Raw genomic sequence first — 16,936 nt, 5'->3', positions numbered from 1 at the left:
CAAGTTAGGAGATACCACAATTAAAGGTTCCATCTACAACCTTAATTTTCTGCTCCCATCCTCTTCCCTGCACATTATGATACAGTCTTTACTTACATGATTACGTACTATTTTTTTCCATGGGACCCTTGCCTCATTTAGTGCACAGGATGAACTTTGCCCAGCCAGTCCCAAGTTCCCCACTCCTGCCCCAACTCCCTGTCCCCAATGTCCTTGTCCAGACAGTTCCAGTTCTCCCCTCCCGACTACTCGTCCAATTCCACCCCACTTCCTAGCTGTTTCCCTTTCCAGGTTCCTCATCTAATCTTAGAGCCATACCCCCTCTCTCCCTCAGCTCCTTGTCCCAATCTCCCCCTGCCTTCCTGGCTTCTTGTCCCACTTTCTTTGTGAAGCCACTCCCAGTTCTCTCCCAGTTCCTTGTCTGATGTCTACTCTTCCTCAAACCCTATCCCCACCCACTAGTTCAGGGGTAGGCAACCTATGGCACGCGTGCCAAAGGCGGCAAGCAGACTGCTGGGTCCTAGCCACCGGTCCAGGGGGCTCGGCATTTTAATTTAATTTTAAATGAAGCTTCTTAAAACATTTTAAAAACCTTGTTTACTTTATATACAACAATAGTTTAGTTATATATTATAGACTTATAGAAAGAGACCTTCTAAAAATGTTAAAATGTATTACTGGCAAGCGAAACCTTAAATTAGAGTGAATAAATGAAGACTCGGCACACCACTTCTGAAACGTTGCCAACCCCTGCACTAGTTCTTAGTCTCAGTCTCTTTGTCCTAGCCTCCCCTCCTCCCAGCTCTCAGTCCCAGTTTCTCTCTTCCCTGCTTCCCCAGTCTCACCAGACTCCATGTCTCAATCTATTCCTTCCCCTCCCCCACAGTCTGGCTGTTATTTCTTCATTAACTGAATTAAAGAACTTCCTTCTCCATGATACCTGGGTGCCAGGAGGGAGTCAGTGAGAGCTCAGGAGAGAGAGAGGCTCCCTGTTCTCAGTTCCAGTGTCTGGCTCTACCCAGATCCAAACCAGCTGGGAGCAGCCATAAGAGGGAAAGTCTGGATTTGCCTCTGTAACGCTGGCCTGGAGCATCCACATGCACAGTCCCATTACATGGAAGAGCTGTGGGAGGTGGTGAGGTGTGCATGCAGAATCTGGTCAGCACTAAGAGAGGCTCAAGTATGCTCAGAGAAGACAGTCTTCTGAGATTTAACTGCTAAAATGGACAAGTCTGTATGACACATGTGCAAACTGTGACTTTTTCAAAGGCTTACAACTTGGCCAAATCGGAGCACATTTTCAGTGATGACAAAAGGCACATCCCTGACACAAAGGCCACCACTTGCCAAGTTTCAAGCCCCTGTTCCAGACGGCATTACAGATGTTAAAAGAAAGGGACTTAAGAACTTTTTAATATGGGCAAAACAGCATATTTTTTCCTAGCCTCATTCTCAGAAACGACTAAAATATTTTGGCTTAAATTTTTTCACAAATATTCAGTCCAAGGCAGGCACCTGTCATGGAAAATTTCAGCCTAAATGGCTAAAGTTTGGCAAAGCAATAAGCAACTCAAAACAGGATATTTTATAGTGGAAAGTGTCAAGCAACCTGCCTATAACAACATGCAAAATATTACCCATGAAAAAGAGGAATGTTGAGGTAAATGTACATTTTTACAGTACACTGTTTTTAAACATGTATTTTCTGTAAGACATAGTATAGGGTTTCTCAAATGTTTACACAGGCGTGTCTTCATATAGATATTGTCTGATGGACCAACTGCTCTTTTGTTCACAAATTGCATAACATCACTGAGACAACTACAGAGGTTCCCAAGTAGAGTCTCTTTTCAGTTTACAGCTATTAAAACTGATTTGTTTCCAAAGACTTTTACTGTCTCTGCTGTTTAAGAGGATTGTGTTTAAGAGGATTAGAGTGACTGACTCCAATATGACTGTTTGTAAATGTTGCCCCAATCAATAGGGGGTTTCCCTTCATAGTCATATTAAAGATCTGGAATGAAAAAATATTTTCTCTAAATTTAAATGGCAATTGTAGGTGTTCAGCATCTCTCAAGATTAAGCCTGCAGCTATAGCCTGAAACCTGATTTGATATATAGTGTTCCCATTTGGTTAGTAACATCAGAACTTTACATTATGGCAGAATTTGGTAAACAGGAATAGTTATCACTGATTTACTTCCCACAAGCTACAGTTGCTTACACCGGCACAGATTATGGTCCAAACAAACTAAGTGGATAAAGCTGATGATCTGAGGTTAATACTTAGCCTCAGGTCTAAATTAATTAAATTACCCATTTTATAAGTTTAAAAATTACTACTGTCTCAGCAGTTGACATTAATGAAACAATTTTCCCTTCCTGGAATTTTCAATACACAATACCATACATTATGCATACGCAAATGTTCTCTTTCACATACTGTACTTTTTACTTGTTTGATCGCTAAATCTGAGTAAACATTCATGACACTAGCAAAAACAAAATCAACAGCAATAAAACTGAAAGCGGAAGAAAAGCAAAAATCGGCAGGCTGAGCTTTACATCCTGTATGCTCATGGACACCGTCCTAAACACTTTTTAAATTAAAAATACAACAACAAAACCAATATATAACAAAATAAAAAGTCTACCCAAATCAGAGACAAGGAATATCCATCACCAGTACAAAATGGGAACTGTGGCCTAAATTTTCTGGACACATTCTAGTGATTTCTTTTCTGGGAGTCCAACTTGAGACACTTTAAAGTGGCCTGATATTTATGGAGTGCTGAGCACTTGCCCTCTTAAAAAAATATTGAGCTTCTTTAAAATGTGTTCGCAGTTGGGTGCCCAGAAAGAGAGGCAACCCCCACCCCAACCCCACTCCCCACTAGCCATTTTTGAAAATATTACTTGAATATTCAAGTTTTTGAAAGGAAAATGAGACAATTTTCCATAGCACTCACTCAGGGCCCTGGAAATGTCAATTTTTTTTTAAGTTTTTGAACTTGAAAAAAAAAAAAAGATATAAATAATGCTACAGCTGTCAAGAGGAAACCAACTGGTGAGACGAAACAAGGGCACCCAAGAGAAACCTTAAGAACCATCCTTAGCAGGGAAGGCAGAATAGAACAGATTATCTCAGTGCCACAGAGCAGATGGACGCGGCAGTTAATGACAAAGAGGGATTCAAGAATGTAGTTACTGCCATGTGCCAACACTGGTGTGAGAAGAATGTAAATAATAATGTCATGCCTACAGGATAATTTATTAAACCCAGCAGAATTTATAATTTTTAATAGCAATGCACCCCAATATTTGAAATCTCCTGGATCATTTCAGTCTTCAAAATTTAGTTGTCTTGTCTGAGATGTTTATTTCCCTTCCTTTCACATACAATTTTCCCATAATTTTCCATTTATTTTGATGGACCAAAAGACTTACTTTCTAGTAAGTTGTAAAAACACATTTTCTATAATGTTTATGGCTGGTTGCAACAAGAAAATTGAAGTCCAAAATTCCAGGTGGTGTACAAAAATTTGCACGTGGCCTTTTAAACAAGCAAATAAGGTCAAATTTGCACTCAATATAGGCGTCTTGCTGAAAAGTTGGCCCTTGAGGTTCAGTGCTTAAATTATCATAGTGGGGCGGAATTATATTAGAAAGAGAAAAAAATTAACCTGTAAGTGCAAGAAACTGCACCCTATTAAAGGATATATCAGCTATAAACTGACTATACTTGGTCTTAGCTAAAAAGTTGAGATATTTAGATGTTTATTTTGATTAATTTTGCTGTGTTTTTAGAAATACAGTTTAAGTATTTTTCTCATCTGGAATGGTCTAAGCAGTGAGCTTCTGAGGGAACAAAATGTTTGCTGTTCACTTTTAAGACAAATTACTAATTTATGTTTTTCAGAAGAAATGCTTAACAATAAGCATAGTGGTAGTCAGGGATAAACATCTTTACTGACAAAAATCCATACATCTTTACTAGTATAGCATAGCTACTCAGCTAATTCACATTTGAAATCAATAGCTGCCTCTTATTTTAGCTCAATTTGCCACCAACACTCATTCTGGCATGGACAAAGCATGTAGGAAGGATTACAATGGTCAGAGAACATTTTTGTTCAGTAGGAAAAATAAACACAATGAAAATGAAAACTATGTAACTTCAGTGAGGAGTCAAACAGCAAGATTTTCTATCTATTGCATCATATACTTCTAATATTTTCTCCTTCGGTTTTAAAGATCTGTTTGTATTCTAAAAAGCCTTTAGCTCTGTTCAGCCAATCAGGTTACTCAACTACTTAAATATACTGAACCCTAGAATAAGAGTTTTTGAAAGGAAAATGAGACTAAGAATGGTCATTTTTCCTTGATACTTTTTGGGGAAAATTATCAATTAAATTCAGCAAACTTCAGCAGCATCACTGATTTGTTTTTACTCAATCACCTTTGTACGTCCAGAGAAGTGTGCTTCAAAAAGTGAAAGAGCATTTATACTCTGTTGGTGTCTGATGCACCATCAGATGGCAATGTGGCTTCCCAGGCTTGTTCTCTGAGTAATTCCCTAGTAGATGTGCTCAGTTTAAAGTAATGGCATCCCCCACTCCCAACTGCCAGCCCAGCAAATTTACCCTGAAATCTGGAGGTCAAACTCCTAAATATACATCAGTTGCTCCTGTCTTTGATGGGATTGCACACGTGTAACTGAAGGTTTGATTTTGAGCATACAATCAGAATGCAGGGTAACAATTCTGTTGATGAATTGTGAGATAGCAGCACAGCTATGATAGAGGTTTTGTTCTAACACAAGTCAAATTTTTTTATTCTCAACACAAAGGTGAGCAGATAAGACTCTACGAAAGGACAGGAATCACCTCGCAAATAAGAAGGTGCTATTTACAGTCACTTTTAAGAGTAAGCCTCACTTCCACAAGCATTCAAACAAGCAGTTTTCATCCTTGCACCTCAAGAAGATTACAAACTGCCAAGAGAAACCCACAAATGATACTGCTTTGTATTTGGCTGCCATGCTCTTTCTGTACTGGAAATAAATGTATCATAGGCTTTGTGGGCTTATGCCAGATTGCTAGTTTCCTAAAGGCACATCTCTCATTGTTTTCTTGTACTCCCCCTGTAAGTCTGTATGTATCTGATGTCTCTCGTGTTAGACTGTAAGATCTTTGGGGCAGGGTCAGTCTTTGTTAGGGTGACCAGATGTCCCGATTTTATAGGGACAATCCTAATATTCGGGGCTTTGTCTTATATAAATGCCTATTACCCCACACCCCCGTCCCGATTTTTCATACTTGCTCTCTGGCCACCCTAGTCTTCGTGTTCTGTGTTTGTACAACGGGGTGCTGATCCATGACTGGGGCAGGCACCACAATAATACAAATAATAAATAAATAAATAACCATTACAAAAAACTACATTAAAAAAACATTAGGTTTGCAAAAATCAAGAACTGAAAAGTGAAGAAATCCCAGAATTAATGTTGCTGGTGCTCTTATTTCAGGTGCCTGGACCTGGCATGGCCCGCAGCAGCCCAGAATTACAATTGCAGGAAAAGTCCTGCTCAGCCCCAGGCCGAATCATACTTAGTGTGGATGAAATCTTCAAGGAATTTAGCTGCTAAAATCTAAGAAGTCTACTGAGCATGCACAAACTGCGATTTTTCAAAGGCCTATAACTTGGCCAAATTTTGGGTAGATCTTCTAGTCAAAGCATATCTATGACACAAAAGCTGCCACCATTTCTAACCATGTACCACCCGTATTTCAAGTCTCTATAGCAAAGCGTGGAGGTGCTAGAGCTTTTCAATTCAGAATTTCTTAATATGGGCAGAACAATGTTAAAAAATAAATTCAGCCTGAGGCAGCCACTTGGCAAAGAAAATTTAAGTCCAAATTGTTAAAATTTGGCAAAAGTCATAAGCATCTGAAAAAAAATAATGGGGAAGTGTAATAATAGGTCGTGCTACTGTCCCCACGTATAATGTTATAGGTGGTAATGTTAGCAACTCCTACAATTAAGGTTGCCCAACACTTCCTAATATAAACCCCTATTTTCAGCTGCTTATAACTGTGGGTCAAATCTTTTTTCCTAATGATGGCAAAAATCTCCAACGACTTCAACAGGGCCAAGACTTCTGTTTATAGATAACTAGATAAAATACACAAACACTCACTAAAATATGTGAGCTTTCACTGTATAATCATCAAGGTGTGAAACTATAAAAACCATGGAAATGTACAGCTGAAAGGTAGAGGTTATTTATATTTAGTCCAGTGCCCTGTGCTGAAGCAGGACCAAAGAAATCTAGACTATCCCTGACTGGTGTTTGTCAAGCTTGTCCTTAAAAACCTCCAATGAGGGGGATTCCACAAGCTACCTTGGAAGCTATTCAAGAGCTTAACTACCCTTACAGCTAGAAAGTTTTCCCTAATATCTAACCAAAATCTCCCCTTGCTGCAGATTAAGCCCATTACTTTTTGTCCTATCTTCAGTGGACATGGAGACACTTGATCACCATCCTCTTTATAAAAACCCTTAACATATTTGAAAACTGTTACCAGGGCCTGCCTGAGCCTCTTTCTCAAGACTAAACATATGCAGTTTTTTTTTTAACCTTTCTCGTAAAAGTTTTAGAAAAGTTTTTATCATTGGTGGTTGTTCTCCTCTCGACTCTCTCCAGTTTGGCTACATCTTATTTAAAGTGTGACTACCAAAACTGGACACAATACTCCAGTTGAGGCCTCACCAGTGTCAAGGAGAGCAGGAAAATTACCTCCTGTGTCTTATATATGACATTTCTGTTAATACACCCCCGAGTGATATTAGCCTTTTTAGCAACTGCATCACATTGTTTGATCATGTTCAATTTGTGATCAACTATAACCCCGAGATTCTTTACTGCAGTACTACCACCTAGCCACTTATCCCCCATTTTGTAGGTGTGATTTTTCCTTCTTAAGTGTTGTACTTTGTATTTCTCTTTACCGAATTTCACCTTGTTGATTTCAGACCAAATCTCCAATTTATCAAGGTCATTTTGAATTTTAATCCTGTCTTCCAAAGTGCTTGCTACCCCTCTCAGCTTGGTGTCAGTTGAAACTATATATGCACATTTTTGTCCCATTATCCAGGTCTTTAATGAAAATATTGAACAGTACCAGACCTAGGACATATACCTGTAGGACACCAGTAGATACATGCTCCCAGTGTGACAATGAACCATACCTACTCTACGTACAATTTTTCAACCAGTTGTGCATCCATCTTATAGTAATTTCATCTAGACCATATTTCCCTGGTTTGCTTAGGAGAACGTCTTGGGGGGACTCAATTGTAAATCTTACTCAAAATCAAGATATATCATGTCTACTGTTTCCCCTCATCCACTACACCAGTAACCCTGTCAAAGATGCAAATCCAGGGTCTCAAGAAATTTTCCCATAAAGACTGTCCCCTGTACTGCTTGGCTTTTCTGCTGTTTTATTTATTTGGAATCTTCCTCTTTTTTTTTTTCTTTTTTTTCCGTTTCGCTCTTCAATTTCAGTTCTCTGTTCTAACTTCTTCACTCATTTCTACCTTCTTTTTTCTCTACCAATAAAGTTCTGGGTAACTCTTCAGCTCTGTCATTGTGGTAAAGCCTTTGCAAAAAGCTACTGGGGGAAGTCATGATTAAGGCTATGTTTTAGTCACGGGTATTTTTAGTAAAAGTCATGGACAGGTCACAGGCAATGAACAAAAATTCACGGCCTGTGACCTGTCCATGACTTGTGCTATAAACTTGGGCTGGGGGGGCTGCGGGTGCTCTGGGGCGGGTGATCGGGGGGTTGCGGGGAGGTCCTGGGGCACTGCAAGTACTGGGTGGGTGGCCCGCGACACCCGCTGGTGCTGGGGGGGAAGAGGAGCCGGGACCCGCCCCACACCCCAACACCCTGCTCCAGCCCTGAGCCCCCTTCCACACCCAAACTGCATCAGCACCAGCGGCTGCAGAAGTCACGGAAAGTCACAGAATCCGTGACCTCTGTGACAGACACGCAGTCTTAGTCATGATCACAGAGGGAGAGACAATACCTAAGGCAATTGGATTCAGTCACTGGATTTGAATACGAGGACAGAGAGATTGATATGAACAGTTTTCAATAGGAAGTCAGTGCAGAAAAGAGAACTGGGAGATGGTGCCTGCATGTATCTGTTGTAAAAATTTAGAGCTGTATGTCTTAATTCCACTGAAACTGTGTTGTTTCAATAGTTCTCCCAATGGTTTTACACAGATGCTGAACAACAACAGGGAGATGATTGAGCCTATATAGGACTTAATGCATCAGAACAAATGTCACCAGAAACCCTTCATGTAGTTATTTACATACTTCTCACTACAAATCATTTAATTTTAAAAATACTATCAATATCTTCCTGCAAATAATTCCTTTTACTTCTCTATACATGACATCCCTACTGGCTAGTGCAGGGGTCGGCAACCTACGGCACGCGTGCCAAACATGGTACGTGAGCCGATTTTGAGTGGCACGCAGCTCCCTGCCGCGGTCCCAGCCCCACTCAGCCTCCCTGCCCACCGCTCTCCCCTGCGGGGGCAGGAGGCAGAAGCTTGGTTCTGCAGCAGCCAAGCTTCCCCCCTCCCCCACTTCTTCCCCCAGCGTGGTGCTTTCCTGCCCCTCCTCCTCTCCGTCCCTGTGCCAATCAGCTGATGGCCCTAGCGAGGGGGAGGGGGAAGAGCGGCAGCATGCACACAGCTCCGTAGAGGAGGTAGGGACGGAGCCTGGGGGAAGGGGGTGGAACAGGGCATATCCCTTCCAGCCCCCTGCCATGAGCCGCTCAGGGCAGGGGGCTGGGAGCACCCCCACGAGTCGAGCACCCCAGCCCTCTGCCCTGACCCCCCCACACTCAGCCTTCTGCCCTGCACCCCCCCACCCCAACACACACCCAGCCTTCTGCCCTGCACCCCCACAGCCCCAGCCCTCTGCCCTGCACCCCCCCCACACACACTCCAGCCCTCTGCCCTCCCCCCCCTCCCCCAGCCCTCTGCCCTGACCCCTGAAACACCCACCCCCACATCTGGGGTCCCGGCCATAGGCCCTGCTCAGCCCGCTGCCGGCCTAGATGAACAGAACCCCAGGCTGGCAGCGAGCTGAGCAGGCTGGTGGCGTAAGATCAGCATTTTAATTTAATTTTAAACGATGCTTCTTAAACATTTTGAAAACCTTGTTTACTTTACATATAATAGTTTAGTTATATAATATAGACTTATAGAAAGAGACCTTCTAAAAACGTTAAAATGTATTACCGGCACACGAAACCTTAAATTAGAGTGAATAAATGAAGACTCGGCACACCACTTCTGAAAGGTTGCCTACACCTGGGCTAGTGGAATGTTTTGTCAGATTTCTTTTCTTCTGCCTAAGTCTTTAAGTCATACTGAACATCACTTCCTGCTAATAAATGCAATTTAAAAATTAACTGGAAAGTTTTACTTTAAAAGTTAACAAAAATCAAAAACAGATTGTGTGCTCACATAGTGGTACATTTCTTGAATACAAAACACTCAACTCTGTATCGCTTTTCAATTTTTCATTTGGCCTCAAATCCAAGCATTTTTGTTTTTCTTGCTATGTAATTCTGTTCTTCTGACTTAAAAATAGTAGTTTTCAAAGCACTAAATTAATATAAAACTAATGTTTAACTCCTACTTACAGATTGATACTTTAAATAAAGAAAAACTGATGAATTTTGCTGAATCTCACGAAGTTACCTACAGCACCTGGAACTTCAAGGGTGTGCATCTGCACATGTTCATGAGACACTAACTTTTAGTCACTGAATGCCATTTTTATGTTTAATGACACAGTTACTGTTAATCAGGTTAAATGGGATAGATTTATGGGACAGTGTAACACTAGCTGTAACCTGAATTCTGATTTGTTACAGTTTCCATTAACCTATTTTGCACTTATTTGACTCCCTTTGGATAACAGAAATGAAGCACCACAACTGACAGATTACAGTCCGTGGTATAAGAAGAAAAGTACATTAATCAAATTAAAGATTGGACTGAAAAAGCTGTGCTATCTATAACTGCAATAATTCTGAAGCAGCAAAGCATGACAGACAACAATAAACCTTCAATGTTCAACAGCTATGGAATGCTGGAGATTGTTACTGCCTTGTCCTCACTATGTCATTTTGGGCCTATTAAAACTGCTTGGCTCCAGGTAAAAAAATCTGATGGGCTGGAGAATATTTATTAAGATAAAATAATAAGAAATGTAAAATACATGTCTCTTGACACTTCTCATCTACATCTAAGGCAGCCAACTATTTCTAGCACAAAAATATAGCTTTACCCAAAACAAAGGTTTATTACTAAAATGATCAATACAAAAAATTGAGTTTGACAAACTCTAGAAATTTACAGTAAACGTTTCTTGCTACTGTAATATTTAGGTCTTGTTTACACATAAAAGTTAATTTGGAATAAAGTGGAGTGTGAATTTAAATATGTTCTGCAACTATGAATTAGGATTTTTCTCTTGTATGAATTACTTAATATAAGAACATAAGAATGGCCCCAAAGGTCCATATAGCGCAGTATCCTGTCTTCCGACAGTAGCCAATGCCAGGTGCTTCAGAGAGAATGAACAGAATAGATAATCATCAAGTGATCCATCCCCTATCGCCCATTCCCAGCTTCTGGCAAACAGATGCTAGGGACACCATCCATGCCCATCCTGGCTAATAGCCATTGATGGAATTACCCTCCATTAATTTATTTAGTTCTTTTTTGAACCCTGTTATAGTCTTGGCCTTCACACCATCCTCTGGCAAGGAGTTCCACGGGTGTGTTGTGTGAAGAAATACTTCCTTTTGTTCGTTTTAAACCTGCTGTTTATTTATTTCATTTGTTGACTCCTAGTTCTTGTGTTATGAGAAGGAGTAAATAACACTTCCTTATTTACTTTCTCCACATGTGTCATAATTTTACACGTTATTTCTCCACACAGGTCATGATTTTATAAGACAAAGTTTTAAATAGCTCTCATTTTTCAGCATTATTGTGCATTATGGAGAAAGGTTTATCAAATCAGACTTTAAAATGAAAAGCTGTGTTTCAGTAACAAGTGTGCAAAAAAGTCTGAAAACCAGAAACATAATACTACAATGTAAATTGAAAGTTGTACTCCCAAACCTTTTTTTAGAGTGGGCTTTACAGACTCATAAGACTTTAAGGTCAGAAGGGACCATCATGATCTAGTCTGTTCTCCAGCACATTGCAGACCACAGAACCTCGCCCACCCACTCCTGTAATAGATCTATAACCTCTGGCTGAGTTACTGAGGACCTCAAATCATGAGTTAAAGACTTCAAGTTACATAGAATCCACCATTTACACTAGTTTAAACCTGCAAGTGAACAGTGCCCATGCTGCAGAGGAAGGTGAAAACCCCCCAGTGTCTCTGCCAATCTGATCGGGGAGAAAATGCCTTCCGAATGCCAAATATGGGGATCGGTTAAACCCTGAGCATATAGGCAAGACCCCTGGGAAAGAATTCTCTGAGCCCTCCCCATCTAGTTTCCCATCATTGGAGATATTTGCTACTAGCAGTCGCAGATCAGCTATATGCCATTGTAGGCAATCTCACCATAACATTCCCTCCATAAACTTATCAAGCTCAGTCTTGAAGCCAGTTAGGTTTTTTGGAAGGCTGTTCCAGAACTTCACTCTTCTAATGGTTAGAAACCTTTGTCTAATCTGAAGCCTAAAGTGACGGCTAGTTTATATTCATTCCTTCTTGTGTCAACACTGGCACTTAACTTAAATAACTCCTCCTCCTCCTGGTTATTTATCCCTCTCATGTATTTATAGAGAGCAATCATATCTCCCCTCAGCCTTTGTTTGGTTAGGCTAAACAAGCAAGCTCTGAGTCTCCTCTCATAAGGTAGCTTTTCCATTCTCTGATCATCCTAATAGCCCTTCTCTGCACCCGTTCCAGTTTGAATTAATCTTTCTTAAACATGGGAAACCAGAATTGCACACAGTATTCCAGATGAGGTCTCACCAGTGCCTTTGTATTAACACTTCCCTGTCTCTATTGGAAATACCTCTCGCCTGATGCATCCTAGGACTGCATTAGCTTTTTTCACAACTGCAACACAACTGCATGGTGACTAATATTCATACTGTGATCAACCAATACACCAGGGTCTTTCTCCTTCTCTGTTGCTTCCAACTGATAGGCCCCCAGCTTATAGCAAAAATTCTTGTTAGTCACTAAGAGCATGACCTTGCATTTTGCACTATTAAATTCCATTTAATTTCTATTACTGTAAACTCTACCTGCTACTGGGCCATTAAAACCCTTAACAAGGCAACATTCGTCTATTGTATACCAGGACTAGATAAATCATACTCAAATTTAAAGCCTGCTTGTTAAAATTGCTCCCTTTTGTAAAAATACCTTACATACTAAGTCCATGCACTCTGTAAGAGTCAGGAAATAAAAATCCAGGAGTAGACAGTATATGATATGCTACAGTTAAATCCACAATTAGTTTAGTGCCAAAGTATAAAGCCTTGAAAATCGAACCTATCAAAGAACACTGGGAAACTCAATATTATAATAGGGCTTGTAGAGCCTGATTATAAGCAGTTAAACTAGAGTACAAGCTGCAACCAAGTACCCTGGATACCAGTGGTGTTTCTATATTAATCTTGTAGAGTTAATATCAGATCAGGATGATTAACTATTAATCTACTATCATGTTCTGCTATTTAACCAATAAACCTATTTAGGACTAAAAAGTGTATGAGACACCAATAGTTCTCTTGCCTTTGTGTAGTTTTTAGTCTAAAGTTTTTAATGTGAAAAGTTAACATTGCCTCATTGACCAAAGTATCTTAAAATGGAAGCTTAAAGTAGCAGTTCCAACAACTCCTTTATTGTACACTTTCCATATTAGCCCCGGAACAAGTGAAAAATTCACTATCACATTCCAGGTGTAATCCAAATTAGTGAGGGGTTCGTCATCACCTGCCCTGCGATCTTGGGCCTCTCATAAACAGCCAAACAGCATGCAGGTCACATCCAGAGTGTCTGTGTATAGATGCAACCTGCCAGCAACACTCCAGTCACACACTGGCTTCCACCAACCTTGGTTACCCCCAACACACTCCCAGTGCTGGATTTCCCCCAAAATGTATGTTCTGCACTCTTCAGCCCTCTCCTGGGCAGTTCAGATATTAGAGGTCCATTGCCCCTGTAAGGGGTCAATATACAACAGTTTGCTACAACAGTTTGCTACTTTAATTGGAGTTACCAAACAATTCAGTTTAAATACAACACTAGATTTATTCTTTAATCAAAACTAAAAGTTTATTTAACTACAAAGGGACAGATTTTGAGTACAAGTATAAAGCATTAAAGTCAGAAATGGTCACAAGAGAAATAAATATAAAACACGCTAGTAACTAAAACTTAAACTAGACTTGGTTCAAGGTCCCAGCAACAGGGCTGACTAAATTCTTAGGTCAATCTTGTATTTAACTGTGGCACTCCGAGTACCTTTCCAGACCTGAGGAAATGCTCTGTGTAGATCAAAAATTTGTCTCTCTCACCAACAGAATTTGGTCCAATTAAAGAGAATACCTCACTCACCTTGTCTCTCTAATATCCTGGGACTGACACAGCTACAACAACACTGCATGCCAAATTCAAATACAGATAACTGGAAAGGAATCTCAGCTTCTAGATAAGAAGTTTGGAAGGCAGTACTGATCCCCATCTAAATGATAGCTTTTAACTTGGAGAAGGGTGAGAAATATATTACATTTGCCAGTTTCCATAATTGTGATTTCCTCTGAAAGAAGATGAATTTCAAGTCCCCAAGAATCTTTGGCCTGTGCCCACTAGAGCAAAATGCCACACAACTGTGTTTGAGAGAAAGAAAATACACAACACATTTCTTTGATCAGGATAGTTCATTTGTTTAACTTTGGTAACTGATCTTGCTTTGTACCTTAGGGATGTGGAGCTTCCCATATTGTAAAAAAAGAAATACACTTTTTTGAAAACCTGCACAGTTGTTTTGTGAAGAAACGAACCGAACTGAGATAGCAGATCTTGTAACACCTTTTCAAACTACTAGTCCTGCCAGTCACTTTTGCCGTCCAAAAGCGTTAAAGCAAAAGGACAAAAATCTGAATTTGGATGAGTGAGCTGCTCACATTCTATTTGGGTATGCCAATATAACAGCTGGAAAGGTACTTCCCAGGGTGGATAGGCAGATGCGCTAGCTCTGCCTGTGCTAGCATGCTAAAAATGGCAGTGTGGCTGTGGTGGCACAGGTGATGGCTCAGGCTAGCCACCCGAGCACTGTCCTGCCTGACCCACTGGGTACAGGCAGCTAGCCCAAGCCACTGCTCGTGCTGCCACTCCCACACTGCTATTTTTAGCAAGCTAGCTCGAGCACAGGTCTGGCTACACGTGCTTGGAAGCATCTTCCCAAGCCGTTATTTAGACATACACTTTGTCAAAGGTGTTTCACTAGGAACGCCATTTATTCGGTTTGTTAGCACACAAAACATTTCTGCGCTGGATTATTATTCATTATTTTATTTGCATCTATAAAGTTTTAAAATAGAAACTTTCCATGCTGGCAAGAAATGTTTTTCTATTTTCCAAGATTACAGAATCTGAGTTAGAAATCTCTCCCTGCATCCTATCTTTCCAATAAATTAATTTTCTCATTCCTATATTTCAACTAATTGCAATGCAAATGTTTAATATATTTTGTATTTTGGCAAAGAAAAGGCCAAAAAGGAACACGTAACCAATTAACATACAATAAAAACAGGAGTTTTGTTAATTTCGTACAGTATGGTTTTTAATAACCGAAAGCCAAATCTAGGATTTGAACCTAAGCAGGCAATTCAAAAACAAAATGCAACTTGTTAGCACAGTTGCTTTCTGTATTTTGGGCCCTATTTTTTATTTGGGTCTGCTCTGGCCCATGCAGAATTCCAGTGATTTCACTAGAACTTCATATGGGTTTAAGAATCTGCCTGTAAACATCCAATTGCAGAATCAGGTCCTGAGATGTCAGTAAACACTTAATGAACCAAATTCACTAAAGGTTAATAGCCAAGTAGTCAAGAATTTCAACTCTTGAAGGAGATATATTTATCATCTTCTCGGATTTATTTTGGATTGCCATCTCTCTCATATTTTTTGGCCTTTTATCACACAAAGTCATGTATTCTGTGAAAACTGAGCTAAGCATTCTCATAATAAGGTATGCAGTTAGAATAGGGTTCTGTCATGCCTCAGATATTTTGTGAAGCAGCAAGATAAAAGGCTATATGACTGCAAGTACTTGAGGAATGTGGATATTCCTAAGTAAGCTTGCTTCGTCAAATGGGTTATTGGTTTTTATTAAAAACATAATAGTGATATGAGGGCAATGTAACAAAGAGTACTGATCCCTGTCACTATATTGAATACTTAACAGTTCAAAAGCTCACTTAACCAGACTCCTGATTTGCCACATGTCATTTTATAATGAAGGGTAACTCTTCACTTAATATTTTGTTAATTTTCGTTGTTTGTTAGATCAATACAGAGCCATTATTTAGGGTTTCCAACAGCGACCTTTTGCCACTCAAGTTTCATGCTTTATTTTTTGTTTAAAATAAATTGCAAATTATTTACATATTTACATCCAACAAAATATATTTTACATATATCTAACAATTTTGGTTATACACATATATTTGGGATATCTGCACCAATAAGCAGTGTGATATGTTGTCTGGATGTACAACTGTCATCATCCATGTCCAAGAAAGATTAATTCAAACTGAAGCAGGACCAGAGAAGGGCTACTAGGATGATCAGGGAAAGGAGAACCTATCTTATGACACAAGACTAATACAGCTTGGCTTAGCTGGCCAAGCCAAAACAAAGGCTAAGGGGAAATGTGACTGCTCTCTATAAATGCAGCAGAAGGTAAACACCAAGGAGAGAGAAGAACTATTTAAGAAAAAGCATAATGTTGGCACAAGAACAAATGGATGTTAACTGGATACGAATAAATTTATGCTGGAAATTAGAACAAAGTTACTAACTATCAGAGGAGTGTGATTCTGGAACAGCCTTACAATAAGTAATGGGTGCAAACAAGCTAACCAGTTTTAAGATAGAATTTGATACATTTTTGAATGGCATTATATGACAGGGTTGCCTGCAATAGCAGAGGAACAGACTATTCAATAGAAACATATCAAGCATAAATAGAGAGCTATACTAATTTATTAGTAGAAAAAGTTTGCTGTGCTTATGCTTGATACTGAATGCTGGGGAAAAGTTTTAAAGCAGCTAACCACTACATCTGTAGCTGATATGGTTTTGGATTTCTCAGTAGCCATCTATGACTTAACACAAAACAACCCACACTAGTACATGTGTATCTGTTAATGGTATATTTTCCAGAAAATTTGGGACAAGGTTTTTATGGACCAAAATTTGTATTAATTTTCCACAGCCTGCACAGAAGGCTGTCTCTCTCAACACCCAGACTTTCTCTTCCTTCAATTTTGGAAGCACAAATCTACTTCATTTCAGTTCTCTGTCCTTGATCTTTTCTTCATTTGAGTTTTCAAATGGCACATCATCTTCCTAAGTGATATGGCATATGTAGGCTGTTTTCCCCATCTCACCCATAGCTAGGTTCCCGCTGTCTGAGGTTCAGTGAAGGAGAGGGCAAGAGATATCTGTGTGTGTTGGTGGGGGAAAGGAATGTCCTAATTTTTGTACATGTGTTGTGTCTGTGAATAAAAACAGGACATTGGTACATAACAGTGGATTGTTAAAAGACAGAGTATGTTAAGAGATATAGCTGTTGT

The 16,936-nt window shown here is 39.8% G+C and overlaps 1 protein-coding gene across 5 annotated transcripts in view; it reads right to left on the bottom strand.

Moving 5' to 3' along the window:
• NR3C1 (nuclear receptor subfamily 3 group C member 1) overlaps window positions 1–16,936 on the bottom strand; it is a 168,233-nt gene that overhangs the window by 28,514 nt on the left and 122,783 nt on the right. The window lies entirely within an intron of this gene.

Source organism: Terrapene carolina, unplaced genomic scaffold, assembly GCF_002925995.2.
Source record: "Terrapene carolina triunguis isolate 2854851 unplaced genomic scaffold, T_m_triunguis-2.0 Scaffold629, whole genome shotgun sequence".
In the NCBI taxonomy this organism is placed as follows: domain Eukaryota; kingdom Metazoa; phylum Chordata; order Testudines; family Emydidae; genus Terrapene; species Terrapene triunguis.
This window is presented reverse-complemented; position numbering and strand designations above follow the sequence as displayed.